At 40.2% G+C, this 19,219-nt stretch overlaps 1 protein-coding gene across 8 annotated transcripts in view; it reads right to left on the bottom strand.

Moving 5' to 3' along the window:
- Positions 1-19,219, bottom strand: part of KLF12 (KLF transcription factor 12) — a 708,032-nt gene that overhangs the window by 410,968 nt on the left and 277,845 nt on the right. The gene's annotated exons all lie outside the window — the stretch shown is intronic.

Genomic DNA, 19,219 nt, shown 5'->3' with positions numbered 1-19,219 from the left:
GATAGCAAGAGGTCAAAGGTCCTAAAGATTCCTAGAAAGACGCTAACCCAGAAAAGAATCTCTGTTTTGACTCAGCTATGGTGAATATGTGGGAGTTAGGACTATAGGAATCCTAGTTACAGTCTCAGTTTGAATTGATTGAAAAAGGCTTAATGGATTGCTGAGTCTTAACATCAATTAAGTAAGGCCTGGTAAGTATGTCCAAAAGGGTAGTAAAATAATTCAGAAGGCCCTCATAAATATGAAACATTAAATATTTGCAATGTGTCATTCAATCAAACAGATAAGATCTATGCTTCAGAGAACAGAAACTCATAAAGCATTTAAATGAACATGAGAAAAGCATTAACTGAGGCACAAATTAAAATTGAGACAGCACAATGATCTCTTATGGGCAGGGACTTTACCACATATCCCAGGAGACACAGCAAAGTATGGAGAAATAAGAGTAAAATAGGAATCAGAGATTCAAGAAAACAGCAAAGGCTCATCAGTTTAAAAAAAAGAAAAAGAAAAAGAAGAAAGGTATAAGATCTCATGCATGATAAGCAATGTCTGACTAATTGACTGACTGACCAAAAATGCTCTCCACAAAGTTCAACTGAAGATTCCCTTTGTGAAATATTAATTTTTTCATTAAGTCTGTAAACTCGAAAGTTTGGATGAAGTACAGGTCTAGCACTGCTCAAGCTTTTCTAATTAGTCTGCTAACAGTCAGAAGAAAAATAAAATTAAGACCCTCATCCCTTGACAAATTAAGCCATTTCAATCATCAAAAAATAATGTGCTTAAATGTTTCAAAAGAACAGAATCTACTTAAGAGTTGGCTAAATATACGTGTGGAGAAGGAGTACAAGGGTAAGATAATTCATAGTAGCCTGATGGAGAGCCATTCTGTCCGTGTTAATATAGTAGCAATGAAAAGGAAACAAAACTCACTTCAATTTCCTGACACATAGCAGACCTCAAGGGAAAATAGAAATTAACCTCTGTGTGTGCACAAGTGTGTGTACACTCTCTGCTTCCATAATGGCTGCAGTGTTTTTTGATGTTTTCCTGAAATACAGTAAATTCAGATTATAGAAGTATCTTGATCCTTGACCAGGAAAACCAGTAAAAGCTACCGATCTCCCATTCCTAAAGAACTTTATTGTTGTTCAGTCACTAAGTTGTGTCTGACTCTTTTGCAACTCCATGGACTGTAGCCTACCAGGTTCCTCTCTGTCCATGGGATTTCCAGGCAAGAAAACGGGAATGGATTGCGATTTCCTCCTCCAGGGGATCTTACCAACCCAGAGATCGAACCCACCTCTCCAGTACTGGCAGGCTCAGTTCTTTACCACTGAGCCACCAGCGAAGACCATTCTAAGAGCGCTGAGTAATTAATGCACAAGGACAAAAGCAGTATGTGCTATACCATCAGACAGGGTTTAAATTTTTCTCTAAGGAAGAGTTTCTTGAGGAAGGTTTGCATTTCTCTACTCAAGATAATATTTATGTTTTCAATAAAGACTAAAATGTGAAAATCGGGCTGTAGATCTAGTTATAATACATTAGGCAAATCCTCAGAGCAACTGCTGTTTAAGTTGAGAGAAGACAGTGAGCAGCATTATAACTATTAAATAGTCCTAAAGGGCTTCATGCTTACCAATAATCTTGTAAGGAATTTTGCATCTATTCTTATAGTCAGAAATAATATACAATAGTCTTTAGCAGATCATATTTCATTGTATGCCTTTTTGGCAAACTGCAAAAAAAAGAAAAAATGATGTGATCAATCAATCAATAACTCCGCCAGTCAGAACATTAATAAAAATTCTCTTATACTTTGCCCTTAGATACATGACTCATGAAAAATCCCAGGAAAATAAACCACCTCACAAAACATATGAGAGAGAAAAACCTTCCCAAAATGTGGAGGAATGGAAGAGAAACCACCCAGACACAGGCCTCTTAGTCCACAATCTGACCACAATTATTTCTACCCTCTTCCATTACCACCATTTTTATTTGGGATCTCCACTTCTACACCTATAAATGAGATAATAAGCACACCATGTACCCAGTTCTTGGTTTCTAATACCATTCTCTAATAAAAGAAACCAGGTCTTGGAGAGAAATGGCTGCTTGTAGGACTGAGGCAGTCCTACACAAGATGAGCATGTAACTAACATCTTGTAGAGGCAGAAAGTAGAGAAGAGAAAGGAAGAGGAGGGGAAGGAGAAGACAAAGGGAACGGGGAGGAAAAACAAGAGAAAAACAAAAAAACACAGTTAAGGGGGTCTGTCAAAGGCTACCAGGACCAAAGAAAAGAGTGCTCAGTGTCAACCTAGTACAATTTGAGTAACAAAAGTAAGTAGTATTATATTATAACTGAAAGTATAAAATAAACAGCCGTAAGTCTAGGAAATAGCAACCCACTCCAGTGTTCTTGCCTGGAAAATTCCATGAACAGAGAGAAGCCTAGAGGGCTACAGTCCATGGGGCCACAAAGGGACCCAACTTACTGAGAAAATGACAAACAACAGCAAAGTCTATACTAATACAAACGTTTAGATAAAAAGAGACAGACAGATAATAAGGTACAATGGACAAATCTCATGAGCTGAAGAAGTCCAAATAATTTTTGTATATACTTCACCCTCAAGGAGACACCATTACACCCCACTCTTCAAATACGAGACACACAGTGACTTTCTTCCAAAGGGTAGTAACAGTAAGGAAAGAAAGAAAGAGGGTAACATCACAGTGGAGAAACTTGACCAACCCTATCTCAGCCAGGTAACCCAGGTCAGCATCAACAGTGACAAATCATTCTGACCACATATACTGTTGATCCGATGTCATGACAATGGCACTTTAGCTCTGTGACCCTCCTCTCAAAATCCTTTAAGCCCAGACTAATCAGGAGAAGGACATGGACAGACACCAATTGAGATTCACGCGACAAAACATTAATCCGGTATTCCACAAACTGTCAAGGTCATCAAATACAGGGAACGTACCATAACCACAAGAGGCCAAACAGGTATGACCCCAAAATGTAGTGTGGGTGCTGGATAAAATCCTGGAACAGGAAAAGGACAGTGGGTAAAAACTGAAAAGATGGGAAGCAGGTATTAACTTATTCTAATAATGTATCTGTATTGGTTCAATAATTGCAATAAACATACCATAGGAACAAAGTTTTTGTAACAAGGGAAAATGGGTGTGGGGTATAGGAAAACGCTCTGTGCTCTTGTCACATTTTCTTCTATAAGTCTAAAGCTTTAAAAATAGATAGATAGATAGATAGATAGATAGATATAAAGTTTATCTTTAAAAATGCCTGACTCACCTCTATGCAAGACTTTCTTTTTAAGTTTATGGAAGGGGAGTTACTGTTCAATGGATATAAAGATATAGTAATACAAGAAGAGCAAGTTCTAGAGATCTGCTCTACAACACAGTAAATATAACTAACAACATCATGCTGTGCACTTAAAAATTTGTTAAGACGGTACATCTCATTTTAAGTGTTCTTGAATGACTGAACTGAACCACAAAAATAAAAAAAGCAAGGAGGCACAAACTCTTGGGAAACAATGGATATGTTTACTACATTGATTATGGTGATGATATAATGGGTGTACACAGATGTTCAAACTCATCAAATTACATACATTAAATATGTGCAGTTTTTTGTGTATCATACCTCAATAACTCTGTAAAGAACGTTTATAGAAGTACTTAGTTTGTTCATAGGCTACAACACCTGTATTCTTAAAATGCATTTTTAAAATTATACTTTTCCATTTGTTTTCCAAAATAAACAATATATTTCATTTCATTTTGAGGGACTCTTTTGAGATTTGCTTTTCCACCTGATTATAAGAAACTGGAGTCAATTGGGACATTGGGTGGGGCTCTTCAGAAGGCTCATGGGAGAAAAAGAAGAGTTACTGGCAAAGATTACAAATTGCAAGTAAGTTCTATTAGGTTGTTTCTTGACTATAGTTGGGACAGTCTGCTAAGATACACTAACCACTCTAATAAGGAATGCTGAATCATCACTAAGAAATGATCTCTATTAAAATTATATTGTTTTTTTTTAAATCAAAGGTATTTTCATCTGATCATCTTACTATCTACTATTCTATACAGGCAAAGAACACTTTGTACATTCTTGCTGCACTATTAATTTTATTTTTTATCTCTTAGCTGTCACTGATTTGCCTCATGAATAAAATGAATAAAATCATTCATTTTAACATTCATTACATTGTTTGGAAAGAACTACTGAAAAACACAGAAGAAGCAAGAAAGAAACATATATATATTTTAAAATCACAGCAACATGATGGCTAATTATATATAATGCAACCAAACATATATTTAATTTCCCAGCATCTATTCGGAACCAGACCCTCCTTCATTCCAGAGAAATTCCATATAGTCCCTGTGTCTGGGAATGCATATCCCTCTGCCTGGAGCCCAGGAATGGGTATGTGACCCTGGTCTAACTGAGCATCCTTCCCCTCGTCCCCTTTGACTGGTTTAGGGAACAGGCAATAGGGACAACTGTTAAATTATCAGAAAAACTGCTTGCTTTTTCTCTGAGAATATAAATGTCTTCATGACAGAGGCAACCAGAAGTCATACGGTTGCCACATCTGAACAGTCTGAGAATAAAGCAAGCAAAAGTAACAAAGCTGAAAAGCGAATAGAGAAGGAGAGTATTAATGACATAATTTAAACTGCTTCATGGAGCAGGACTTAAGACCGCTTCACCTCTTGGATGAACCCATTCCCATAAGCCAATAAGCCCTAAACCTGTTTTTGATTAAGCAAGTGTGTGTTGCTATATCAGTTAAGATCAGGTTTAGATGCAAGTGTCAGCAAACCAGCAGATTTAAAAGGACGGTGGCTTAGACGCACACAACTGCAGTCTGTATCTGGAGCATTCAGAATGCAGAGCTGGTATGGAAGTTCTCCTCCCCCAGCTCTTACAGGACCACACGCAATCCAGCTCACCAGGAAAGCCATTCCAAGAACCTGACCCCCTCTCACGGGTTTACGATGACAGCTAGACCTCCTGCCACTGCATCAGCACGCCACACACAGAAAGGGAGGAAGCGATGAGGTGACTTCACAGGTGAGTTCCTAGCAGCCACTTACATCTCGCTGGCTAGAACTTTCTCAGTCACCTCCAGAAGCTAGAAAATGTCAGTCATCTTTATTCTGGGCCGCCATACACTCCAGTAGAAATTCTACTGTCGCAGAAGGAGGAAAGAACAGATATTTTGGGACAATCAGCCTCTGCCCGTCTGGGTTTCTACAATTTCCAACCAAGACAACTTATACGAATCATATGCTACATAATAGGTGTTCTTTCAATGACTGTAATTTAAAACAAAGAGAGAAACTTTTAAAGCATTAAATCACTGCATTATTTCCGCTGTGCAAATCTCACACAATACACACCCTCAGAATCCAGCAGTATTAACATCTAACTTCACATTTTGGAAAATTAAAATTTTGAGAGTAGAGCTTTCTCACATGGCCCAAGTTTGTTAACATAAGGACAGAAACTCAATAAGGAACTAAAACTACAATATATAAGGAAATTCTACAAAGAAAAAGACAAGAAACTCAATAGAAAATCTGCTAAAACATACGGATAAATGATTGACAGAAAGGGAAACACAAAGAGCCACCAAGAATATGACTTTTGCATTAAGAAAGAGCAGATTGATCATACACACTGACTTTTACTCTCTCTCCAATTCAAATAAAAAGAGAGGTAATAGATTTTTCTTCTGGCACAGGATGTGAGATGAGTCAATAATAGCAAATACATATATATATATGGAAAGGCAAAAAGCAGATGGAGGTAAGGTAAATGATTTAGCAGACCCTAGAAAGCTGAATGAAGCTCAGCCAACTAGGAGGAAAACTGAGAAGCAATCTCACTTAACCAACAAAACCTTCCAGAATCTCGGAGGCTGTCAGTTCCATGAGACTCTAGAAACGGGGGTAAAGTTAAGCTATAACAGGGAGGCTGGTTGACAATGCCTCTGAGAATTAGTTAGATCTTCCAACACTTCACTGAATACACATGACCGCCCTCTCCAATCCCAGGAGAGGAATGCTCTGGTCTCTGGATAGAGGGAAGCGTGGGGTCTCTACTTGGAGTCCTGGGACTCTCTAAGGGTGGGGGAATCATACAGAGAATAGAGGTGAGGGCAAGCAGAGTGCTGAGCTGGCCAGTTTTCTTCCCATTCACATTTCACACGGCTGCGGGGCCTATACCTGGAGGCAGGAGTCTGAAAGATCTGTCTATGAGAAGCTGCTGCTGCTAAGTCGCTCAGTCGTGTCCGACTCTGTGCGACTCCATGGACGGCAGCCCACCAGGCTCCTCCGTCCATGGGATTTTCCAGGCAAGAGTACTGGAGTGGGGTGCCATTGCCTTCTCCGCTATGAAAAGCTAACTGGTCCTAGAATCAAGCCTACAGATACCTCCTGCCAACAGGGGCTCAACAAACCACAGTCCAGCCAGGTGACTCTGCTGAGAAGCCCACATTCTAACACAGAGCTTACAGGAAGCTGTTTAGTGCTCCCATCAGAGATTATGGACATTGTAAATGCGTTCAAAGACAAAAAGAGGACATCATGAACAAAGGATTACTGTAAGAACAACAAATGCTTTTTGAAATTAAAACTATGACAGTAGGACAAAATAAATAAAAGGATGAGAAGACGATGATGACATGACCTTTCAGAAAGTAGAACGAAAGACAAAACAGGAACAAAATAATCACTGGAATTGAAGAAAAGTGGCACTGAAGTCCAGGAGGTTCAACCTGGAATATGGGCACTCAAGAGGAAACAGAAAGGAGAGATGAGGACAGCATGAAGCAAGCACGACCCTCCCATGCTCCCCAAACTCCCTGAACTGAATAGTTGATGAGAAATTTTGAAGGAGCCAGCTTTGGAGGAAACAGTATTCCTGGATCCTCTGACATATCCCTATCTGGTTGCTTGCTATCTGAACTCACTAAATGAATCAATTTGGATAACAATAGATTTGTGTATTTGAAAAAAAGAATTTCCATAAAATAAGGATTTAAAAGTGGACAGAAGGCTGAACCAGCTGCAAATGATAGAACCTGCAAAATTTGATGAAAACTGATCACATGCACATTTGATGAAAAACTGCATATCCTTGAGAAATTCGGAACTCTTACAACAGGAAGAGCCTTCTACAAGATTCCAAACAGAGAGAAGAAGCAAGAGGGGAGGGGAAAGGAAAGGTCATCAACAAAAGTATTGAGAATCATAATGGCACCCAAACGGAAGCTGGAGTGGAGGAATACCTTCAAACTCCCAAAGCAAAATAATGTGCAAACCCCTGTGTGTTGCAGACACAACTACGTCATCAATCAAATACAAAAGTAAAGATATGCTAGATGTCAAATGTGTACCTCTCCTACAAGCCTCTTCCCAGGAAGGAAGAGATGCAAAGCAAAGGAGCTAAACAGAGGAGGAGGGACCAGGAGCTAAGGAGACAGATGGCTCAAGAGAGGAAAAGGCCTGACAGGTATGGGGCCCCGGGCCACAGCTGTGCATGAGGCAGGGCGGCGCCAAGACGCCAAGAAGAAGGCCCTGACACACAGGAAGGCACAGAGAAGAGAATGAGACAACTCAGGACTGCAGGAGGGAAAAGAGTTTTCAAACAACTCAGCCAGCAAAAAACCTGACAATGCAACCTACAAGAAAGGAAGAGTGAATGCTGACCTCTGAGTAGTGTCTCCATAGCTGTAATTATGTGAACACTTAACATGACCTGAACCGACTACAGTGGGGAGACAGCAAAGCTGCGGGTTTGGTGCACAGATGGGGTGGGAGAGGATTCAATCCTGCTCACACACCGGGAAACCCACAGATAAGGGCAAACACTAAAGGAAACAAAAAGACAAACTAGGTAATGCGTACGAGTTAGAGGTACTAAGGTTTTGGTTTTTTTTTTTTAATTGGAGTACAGTTGGTTTACAGTGTTAAGTTCCAGCTGTACACCAAAGTGATGCATATACACATATACATGTATCTACTCTTTTTTAGACTCTTTTCTCATATAGGTCACCACAGAATATTGAGTAGAGTTCCCTGTGCTACAACAGTAGGTCCTTGTTGATTATCTTACATATATGTAATAGTAGTATGTATATATTCATCCCAAGCTCTTGATTTACCCCCCAACACATTTCCCCTTCGGTAACCATAAGTTTGTTAGACAGTTGAGAGTATTTCCTCAGAGGATGGAAAAAAAAGACGAAGAAAACAAGAAAAGACTTGCCGCTGTATTTTAACCGGCTGTGGTCGTCAATCTGTTTAAACTACGTGCAAATCAAGTTTTGATAAAAACGAAAGAACAAAGTAAGGATTTCTGACAGAATTAGGAGGGCACACCAGGTGGAGTTATGCACAGTGAAGAGACATTATACATGTCTAGGGCTATAAGGATGTGTAGAAGCCAAGACTAAATATACACTGTGAACCAACCATATTGCAGTGGTGGAGCTGGATGGGGGCAAGTAGTTCTCACCAGAGGACCTGACTTCATATACAGAGGATGCAAAGCCTTTAAGAGATCTGGGGCAGAGGATCCAGGTGACAAGTTGAGGAGGATGAATCTGACAGCACTGAGCAAGGGGCCCGGGGGAATGAGAGGCAGAGACTCCAGTTAGAAAATTTAAACAGTACAAGTAAGAGTTAATGAGGGTCTCAATATCAGAAGTAGAAGAAAATAAGAAGTGGTGGCAAGATACACAGAAGAACTACACAAAAAAAAATATATTCATGACCCAGATAACCACGATGGTATGATCACTCACCTAGAGCCAGACATCCTGGAATGCGAACTCAAGTGGGCCTCAGAAAGCATCACTATGAACAAAGCTAGTGGAGGTGATGGAATTCCAATTGAGTAATTTCAAATCCTAAAAGAAGATGCTGTGAAAGTGCTGCACTCAAGATGCCAGCAAATTTGGAAAACTCAGCAGTGGCCAGAGGACTGGAAAAGGTCAGTTTTTACTCTAATCCCAAAGAAAGGCAATGCCAAAGAATATTCAAACTACTGCACAATTGCACTCATCTCACACACTAGCAAAGCAATGCTCAAAATTCTCCAAGCCAGGTTTCAATAGTACATGAACCATGAATTTCCAGATGTTCAAGCTGGATTTAGAAAAGGCAGAGAAACCAGAGATCAAATTGCCAAAATCCACCAGATCATCAAAAAAGCAAGACAGTTTCAGAAAAACATCCACTTCTGCTTTACTGACCACAATAAAGCCTTTGACTGCATGGATTACAACAAACTGTGAAAAATTCTTAAAGAGATGGGACTACGGGCCCACCTGACCTGCCTCCTGAGAGATCTGTATGCAGGTCAAGAAGCAACAGTTAGAACTGGACATGGAACAACAGACTGGTTCCAAATCAGGAAAGGAGTACATCAAGGCTGTATATTGTCACCCTGCTTATTTAACTTATATACAGAGTATATCATGTGAAATGCCAGGCTGGATGAAGCACAAATTGGAATCAAGATTGCCGCGAGAAATATCAATAATCTCAGATACGCAGATGACACCACCCTTATGGCAGACAGTGAAGTAGGACTAAACAGCCTCTTGATGAAAGTGAAAGAGGAGAGTGAAAAGGTTGGCTTAAAACTCAACATTCAGAAAACTAAGATCATGTCATCCGGTCCCATCACTTCATGGAAAATAGATGGGCAAACAATGGAAACAGTGAGAGACTTTATTTTCTTGGGCTCCAAAATCACTGCAGGTGGTGACTGCAGCCATGCAATTAAAAAGATGCTTGCACACTGGAAGAAAAGCTATGACGAACATAGCATGCTAAAAAGCAGAGACATTATTTTGCCAACAAAGGTCCATCTAGTCAAAGCTATGGCTTTTCCAGTAGTCATGTACGGATGTGAGAGTTGGACTATAAGGAAAGCTGAGCACCGAACAATTGATGCTTTTGAACTTTGGTGTTGGAAAAGACTCTTCAGAGTCCCTTGGACTGCAAGGAGATCAAACCAGTCAATCCTAAAGGAAATCAGTCCTGAATATTCACTGAAAGGACTGATGCCGAAGCTGAAACTCCAATTCTTTGGCCACCTGATTCGAAGAACTGACTCATTGGAAAAGACCCTGATGCTGGGAAAGACTGAAGGCAAGAGGAGAAGGGGATGACAGGGGATGAGATGGTTGGATGGCATCACCAACTCAATGGGCATGAGTTTGAGCAAGCTTCGGGAGTTGGTGATGGACAGGGAAGCCTGTCGTGCTGCAATCCATGGGGTCGCACAGAATCGGACACAACTGAGCAAGCGGCTGAACTCAACTGAATATCCATAAAGGTAAAGGATACTATAATAAGGGAGGGAGAAGAGGAGAAAGGGTAATACTGACTAGAAATCAAGGGAATACATATCAAAGTAATCTATTCCTTTATATCTATCAGAATGGTGTAAAATTAGAAAGGAGAACAGTATTAAGTCTTTGCAGTGATTTGGGAAAAAAGAAAATTTTACACACAGCTGGTGGATGTTTAAACTAGTAGTCAGTATAGAAAAAATAAAAATATGGTGATAATTAGTGAAATTAAGTTTGTCTAAGCACCATCTGATCATTCATCATAAGGACACCTGTTTTGAACTGTTTAAGGCGACAGTGTACTGCTGGGAGCTGAAGCCACTGAGGCTTACATTAGGGAATGGAAAAGTAAAACAGCAAGAGAATGTCATGAAATACTGTGCCAAACTGAAAATGGATAGCCAACTGGATATAACTTAAAAATACAGTGTTGGGTGAGCACTGTAAGAAAGAAAAATGAGTTTTATAGCATAGAACCAGTTATGAACATTACAACACACACACATGCGCGCACACACACCACTGACAACTCTGCCAGAACCCCTGCACACACACTCCAGATCAGAATGCGTGCTTGGCTGGTGGGAGGAGCAGGGCATGACCAAGGGAAGAGGAGCGCAAGAGCATGCCAGAGGAACTAGGAAGCAAAGAGAATGAAGCAGGAGAGGAGCCTTCCTCTCCACAAAGGAAAGGAGAGCATGATGGACTCAACTATCTACAGCGGAGGATCCAAAACACCATCACCATTCACCACAAAACCCCGCCCTTAAAGAGAAAAAGACGAAGACCAGAACTGAGAAGAAGTAGAAGGAAATGTGGGCTGCCCAGGTGGCGCCAGTGGTAAAGAACCTACCTGCCAATTCAAGAGATATAAGAGACGCGGGCAGGTTCGATCCTTGGGAGGAGAAGATCTCCTGGAGGTGAGCATGGCAACAGACTCCATCCAGTATTGTTGCCTGGAGAATCCCATGGACAGAGGAGCCTGGTGGGCTACAGTCCATAGGGTTGCAAAGAGCTGGACACGACTGAAGAAATATAAGATGTGTCAAATTTAAAAAAAAAAAAGGACTTGGAATCAGAAGACAAATACTCCAAGTCTAGCTCCCAAACCTTTCTAGGTATATCGTCTAAAACAAGTTATGTATTTTCTTACATTATATATCTTCTCTGCCTCATTTTCTTTATGCATAAAAAAGGAAGATACTGTAACTTCTTACAATAACTGTGAGAATTAAACTAGAAAACTTCCCATCAATGTCATGTTGCTTTGAAGCCCAGAAGCTGGAAGACAGTCTAAATTTACAGTAGCCCCCATGCGGCATCACAAATGTGATGTGTGTTTGTCAGTCTCTCACACCATGCCACAGGCATGCAGTTTCATGGAGCTCACTGCTACCCAGCAGACAATCCTGAGAATTAGTTTTGAATCAAATAAAAAAGGTTTCTTCTCTTTTTTTTTGGTACATTTTCTACTAATCCCACTCTTGAGAAGGCTAATTCTACTGAAAAGAAGCTTTCTGATACTCCTTGGAAAGGAAATCACAATTGGTCCATTTATCAACACTGAGAATCAGGTTAATACCCCAGGAAGCAGGCTACCTTACCCACCCAACGTCACACCCCATTGTCTTAGCCTGAATCACAGCACACACAATTCAAATGGGAGAATTTTTTCCCTGAAGCAAGTTTCTATTTCAGTTCCCTCCATTTTAAAGGCAATGTCCCTTGAAACATGTATATTATCTAGGGTGAAACAGATCACCAGCCCAGGTTGGGTGCATGAGACAAGTGCTCGGGCCTGGTGCACTGGGAAGACCCAGAGGGATCAGGTGGAAAGGGAGGTGGGAGGGGGGACCGGGATGGAGAATACATGTAAATCCATGGCTAATTCATTTCAATGTATGACAAAAACCACTGCAATGATGTAAAGTAATTAGCCTCCAACTAATAAAAATAAATGGAAAAAATAAAAAAAATTTTTAAATAAAAATAAAAAAATAAAAGGCAATGTCCCTTGGACATGATCAGGCCACTCACAGCCATGAGTCAAGAATCAAGAAGAATCAAACATAATCTCTTCTAGATAATGTCATCCCTCCTTTTCTGTTCTATTCTCCCATTATCACAGCTGAGGAGGAAAGCTGGAGGGCACTGGCTTTCTCTCCCTTGCATATAACCTGCTCATTTCTGTTTCTGAAACTTCCAAACTACTCCACTCCTCAGCTGCTAGGCCTCTCCTCTTCATCTCTGTCAATCAACACCTGGCTTTCCCTCTAAAACCTTTGGAGTCTTCCGATGCCCTGTGCTCTCCATCCACCACGGCCACACCAGCATTCACTTGAACTTACACCTAATCAGGAAAGGGCCATTGTATCAGGAAACTCTATATCTAGATTTTCTTGGCCTATGCTTATAATAAGCAGCTTCAGATGTTGTTTTGCTGTTGTTCAGTTGCTAAGTCACGTCTGACTCTTCGCCACTCATGGACTGCAGCACACCAGGCTTCCCTGTCCTTCACTATCTCCCAGAGTTTGCTCAAGTTCATGTCCATGGCGTATGTGATGCTGTCTAACAATCTCATCCTCCGCCGCCCTCTTCTCCCTCTGCCTTCAATCTTTCACAGCTTCAGGGTATTTTCCAATGAGTCGACCCTTCAGATAATTGTTATCATAAATTGAAACATCTAAAATAATTAAAGATGGACTATGTATCAAAGTAGGTTAATACAGTATCTAACTGAATTTTATTAAATGTAACATTTCTAGAGAAAAAAAATTTTACTTGCCATTTGTGGTGAAAAACTGTACTCCAAACATAATTTATACTTAATACATATTCCATATAATAGAACTCTCAACTTTACATAAAACTGTAAGAAGCATGATGGCAAGAAATACCACCTACCACTATCAACAGTACCACTACCACTACCAATGAATGACAGTAATATAATAATAAACAATAAGGACTATGATGTCAGGGATCATACTAAGTCTTTTGAATGTATTAATTCATTTAACATCCAGCAACCCTAGGAGGCAGGCTTAACATCCCTTTTTCACAGAAAAGGAATCAGCGTAGAGAGAAGGTAAAGACTGGCCAAAGTCACACGCTCAATAAGCCAAGAGGCAGGATGCAGAGACAAGCAGTGACAGGCTAGAGCTCTTTGCCACCAACACACTGCCCCCAATGCTTCCTGAAGCCAGACAGATGCTTCGCAAACAGCAGCACTTCCTTACCTGGGCACCGGGCTTCACACACAGCAGATGTTAAGTGTAAAATCAATGCTTGAAATTTTAAACTACTGCATTGACCTCTCTGGATGAGAAAATGTGCTAAAAACACTGCTGAAAAGTATAGGAGTAGATGGATGAGAAGGAAAGGGAGGTGGAGGAAAATCAGAAAAACTTTTGGCATGTCTGAAGGAAACGTCAGAAAGAAGGGTAAAGCGACTAGAGACTCATTCATTGAAAAACCAGAGACAAACTCATTTTGTGGGACAAGTGACTACAGAATATTGTTATGGGCATTTAAAGCCTTCTTTACTAGTTATAAGAAAAGTAATTTAAGTTACAATTTTTTGTACAAAATTCCAATCCCAGTAAATTTTTCTGTGTACCATCAGTAAGATAGGATTGTTGTTGTTTGGTCGTGTCCAAGCCTTCGTGACCCCATGGACTGTAGCCCACCAGGCTCCTCTGTCCCCAGGCAAGAATACTGGAGTGGGTTGCCATGCCCTCCCCTCCAGGGGATCTTCCAGACCCAGGAATGGAACCTGTGTCTCCTACACTGGCAGGCAGATTCTTTATACCACTGAGCCACCAGGGAAGCCCATAAGCTAGGATTAAGGTATATTAAATTTGAAACTGCTCCTGTCTCCAACAGGTATTTCAGACAACTCACAGCATCAAAATTCTTGGACCCAAAGGGGTTAAAAGCAAAACACAAGAAAGTCCAGCTCTAACTTCAAAGACTAACAACCACCAAGTCAGGCAAAACAGCAGGGATGATTCACAAAAGAAAGTCAAAGTAACTAACTCAGAGTGATCACTTAGACTCCTAGATGCTCTAGCCAGAAATAACTGATGCACGATACAGGACATAAAAAAAAAAGAGTTCAGGGCCCTGTTGTTAGGAGCTGGTGTTTTCTCATCAGCAACTTCAGCGCCACAGAGAAGGAGCTGAGTGAGGTCTGCATCAGCTCCCTTGCAGGGTCCAAGTCCAAAACCTCCCAGGGATAGAAGGCACAAGCAATGAAGGGCGGGGAAGAGGACAGAACACAAGCAAAATCTGGGATTGACAGGTTCAGATGACTCATTTTACAAATGAGAAAACATCTCAGGAGGTACCCAGGAGCACACTGCTAACGAGAGACAGCTTCAAGGTCAGAGCCCAGGGCCATTCTCGCAGTGGTACTGCAGCCTCCCTGTTCATGCACATTTTTTGGTGTTCTGAACATAGTACATACTTTCCTGACTACATTAGACTCTCCAGAAAATGAAAAACCCCGAGTTAATTTCCATTCTTGACAGAACTGCTCATGTCTCATTTCCCAAAGTGAAAACAAAAGGAGTACACGAGGACCTACTGTCCAGCACAGGACACTGGACTCTGTACTCTGTAATAACCTATATGGGAAAAGAATCCGAAAAAGAATGGATCTATGCATATGTGTAACTGACTTAGTCTGCTGTACCACTGAAACAACACTGTAAACCAACTATCTGCCAAAATTATATAAAAATTGTAAAACTAAAAAAACAAAAGCAAAAGGAATACCCCTATGATCTTACTAAGAAGACTGACTCACAAACTTAAACATCTTCAAAGCACAGCTATCCTAATTAAAAATTAATGAGCAAAGATTTGATGTTAAAGAAGATAAAAATCCCATTGTTACACTGTACTTCATATTTACGCATGACATCTATTCCAAAGCATCATGACATTGCTATGAACAAAGTGCGGAATAATTGTAATAATTAACATCTTATGGGCAGGGAAAGAGAAGTTAAATTTTTTGTTCAAGAGCATCTACTGGGATGGATAAGAGTGACTGAAACTCTTCATGTCCCAGGAAACCTTGACATCACTGACGACTTTACTGTATATTTAAAAAACATGACAAAAATTGTCTCAAGAAAAACAATCAAAGGAAAGTTAACTGGAAGTTTTAGGAAGTCAAAATCTGCCCTTTACTTTCTCCCCAAAATGCCTTGTAGTCTTAACATCAAGTCATCAAGTAAGTTGGAAATTTAAGACTGCTTCTCAAATCCATTTTAGTCACTTAAAAAAGCAAAACACTGGCTACAAAGCAATTTATTAGAAGAAGAAAATATACATGGTGCTTGTGTTAATGGACCACAATAACAAATCAATGCAAGGCATTTACTTTGCCATCAAAGTATCTGAGGATACTTGTAAACTGTTTTTTCCTGGTTCTTTACAAGATGTCACAGAAAGCAACAAGGTTTACCCCAGTAGGTATGGTTTCTGTATCAATGTGCACAGATGCTGCTTATCTCTGGAGTTTGCAAACAAATTGCAGGCACGATCAAGATTCTTTAACCTACTCCCCAGGGCAGTATGATAGGCCTTTCAGCCTTTGGGCTGGTCTTAACTTCTTTGCAGGCAGAGTGCACTGTGGCTCAGCACAAGAAACAGCCAAGACACATCCAAAGAGAGATTTGCATTTAACAGAGTAGGATATGGGTAAGCAATGATGACAGAAGAAACAGCAGCACTGATCTACCCCAAACACAGTTGTTCCCACCAACAGACAGCCAGGAAGCAAGGGCTATAACGCACCAAGCCCAGGACCAGGATAAAGGGTGGCGCAGGAAGACTCAGGAATGGGCCCAACAAGCAACAGTGGGTTGTACAGATGGGCAAGGAAAGCAGAGGACTCAGTGACTGGAAGCATCAAGTGTTAAGTGAGGCCATCCACTAAAAGGGATTCTCAACCCAGTTCAGGGAAGACGGACACGCTTGGGACCACGGATACAGACAAACGCAACACCTGCCTGAAGAGTAAAAAGGAAGAGGAAGAGGTCAAGCAGTCCCCACCCAGAGAAGATGCCTGTAATAGGATGTAAGAGGTGTGGGAAGTCCAGGGGAAGAAGGAAGAGACGGGTATGGAGGAAAACAAGGAGAACAGCATGGAGCCCCTGCTAGAATTTGAAGTGAAATCCATGAACCATATTGAGGGCACACACCAAGACATCAGTTACGCAACATACATGTAACCCACATTTCACTGACTGTCACTTCTTTCTGAAGCATCTGTTAGATTTTTTTTTTTCCCTGTATGTTTGCTGGTAGTTTTTAAGGCCTGTTTTTATTGCTCACTTGTCATTCTACTTACAGTAAAGATTAATAACACTGCATATGGTGTGTGATGAATAAGAAATCCAACTTCTATGGCACTAGGTGTAAAATTATGCAGTATATCCCTCTGAGTATGTACGAATCCTATTTAACATGAAGAGTTTCCTACGCAGGGAAAAGAAGCGAAACTTATTCATGTGTTTGTCATGCTCTGGTCTGCAAACAGGCTCAGAAAAGTAATCTGTGAAAATGAAAATTGTGTTACCCGACTCTACAGTCAAACTGAAAAATGTTATTTCAAAGTTACAGTAAACTTCAACTCATCCAAAATCTACTCAACCAAAAAGCCAAGATTACCATAATTTGTTTTGCTTTAATTCTACTTGTAAAAGAAGAGTGGAAAAATATTGAAAAGTCATGTCTGCCTTGCTTGGGAGAGAAAGAGGGTGAAATTCAACTTGGTGGGAAAAAAATTCGCTTACTCCTCCTTCCATTGTGAGACCTCTTAAAGAAAGGGGAAAGGGAAAGACCTGGAGTTAGAAAAGGTTCATGACTTTCAGATAAGGAAAAGGAGGGTCAGAGAAAGTTGTACTGCTCTGCATAACTTAAGAGCTCAGAAGTTTGGTTTTTGTTTTGTTTTTTTTTAAGTTACTAGGAGCCACTGAGGGATGAGAGAAGGAGGGTTAAGGTCAACTATGGGCTGCCAGGCATAGCTGTTGGAACCTGACAAGGGAATTTTTTTAAATATGGTCTAGTATTCCGTTTCAAGCTTTTGTTTGCTTCTGGACGTCTTTCAGTTTCCCTTATCTTCACAAAGCTAACTCTAAAGGGGCTTCTAATAAAAAGGAAGGGCAAGGGGTTGAGAGCATAACTGGGGAGGTGCCAAGGGCGATGGGACAGTCAGTTCGAGATGGAGCGACACAGCAGGGCAGCAGGCCCACTGTCCCCAGCCCCTGCCCAGCCCCAGGCTCCGGAGGGGGCTCTGACCTCTGCCCATTATTTTCAAAAAGGGCCCAACTGAACTCACTGGACTCTCAAAGAATAGGTTACAGCAGGTTTTGCCCTCTAAGAAGACAGATTTAAACCAAATGACATAGAAGCTACTATACAATGTCTTTTAAAACCAGAGCATTCTGTTAGTACAAGCCAAATTATCTATCAGTGACAAAGAAGATTTTCAAGATATATATATCCATGAGTGGCCTTCATCTCTTAAACTTGAGTAACAAACTACTTTTCCTGTCAGCTTGCCATGGACATGCAAGGGAGACGAGTTAAACAGCTGGCCACAAAGTATAACTTAATTCAACAGCTTTATTAAGAAAAAAATAATGTATTCTCTCCTTTCAAAGTGGGTGTGAAATTCAAAACTCATTAGATACAACAACTCTTAAAAGTTATTTTTGTTATACCTATGAGGAATGAGGGAAAATAAGGGAAGAATAAAATGAGAAAGACTAAAATAACATACACAGGGAGAATAAGATGAAAGGTAAAAAGGAAGGAAGTCAAGAAGTACAGTGAGGAAAAGAACCAGATGAAAAGAGAGATGGAGACACAGGAAAAAAACAAAAAATAAAGCAAAGTTAATGCAACCACTTTTTAACAAGTTTCTCAAAGTTTCAGCTTTCTCATCCATAAAACAGGCACAAAGAAACACTTCTCATAACTTCATCATCATTTAAATAATATTAATATATGCAAAAATTACATATAAAAATGCATACCATATACAGTCAAGACTAAGAAGTAGAAGCAATAAAGAGGAGACCTTAATATATAAAATGACCTTGAATGAAAACTGTCATTATGAACTTGGGGGTGTTCCCATGATCTCCTCTTGAAATGTTCAACTGACCTCTCTTTACAGGTGTTAACTTATTGAACTTTATTCCTGATGGAGTATTCATTTCAGTTCAGCAGTAAGAAAATTATTTTTCCAATATACATGGGTGAGGGTAAATGTAAACCTTGGTCCCTTGTGGGGACTAGTACTCAGATGGAAATGAAGATGAATCTTTTAAACGAGGGCCTTGAGGTATTGTAAAACAAAATAACATAAGTCATTGTAAGTCATCATCTGAATAGGCCATGTTTACTTTGCTCTTTCTACATAGCAGACACCACACTAAGGCATTTCAGATCTGTTTTTTCAAAATGTCGTAACAATCCTTTTAGGTAGGTTCTTTTATTAAGTTTATTTTACAAATGAGCAAACTGAGGACCCAAATATAAGTCACTTCCCCGGGGTCCCAGCAACAAAGGGGAAGTCAGATTTCAAGCCTGGCTTTTAAAAACCTATACCAAATTTCATTTTCTGTAAGTTTCTTTAAGTATCAGAGAAAGAATAAATTAAAGCCAGGAAAGCTTTACTACAAGCATTTTCAGTCTTTTTCTTAGTTTTCCCCCAAACAGCAAGTCTAATACTGAACATAAAGTAACTCTCAATTCGATTCATTCAT

This window comes from Odocoileus virginianus, chromosome 8 (assembly GCF_023699985.2).
Source record: "Odocoileus virginianus isolate 20LAN1187 ecotype Illinois chromosome 8, Ovbor_1.2, whole genome shotgun sequence".
Classification (NCBI taxonomy): Eukaryota; Metazoa; Chordata; class Mammalia; order Artiodactyla; family Cervidae; genus Odocoileus; species Odocoileus virginianus.
This window is presented reverse-complemented; position numbering and strand designations above follow the sequence as displayed.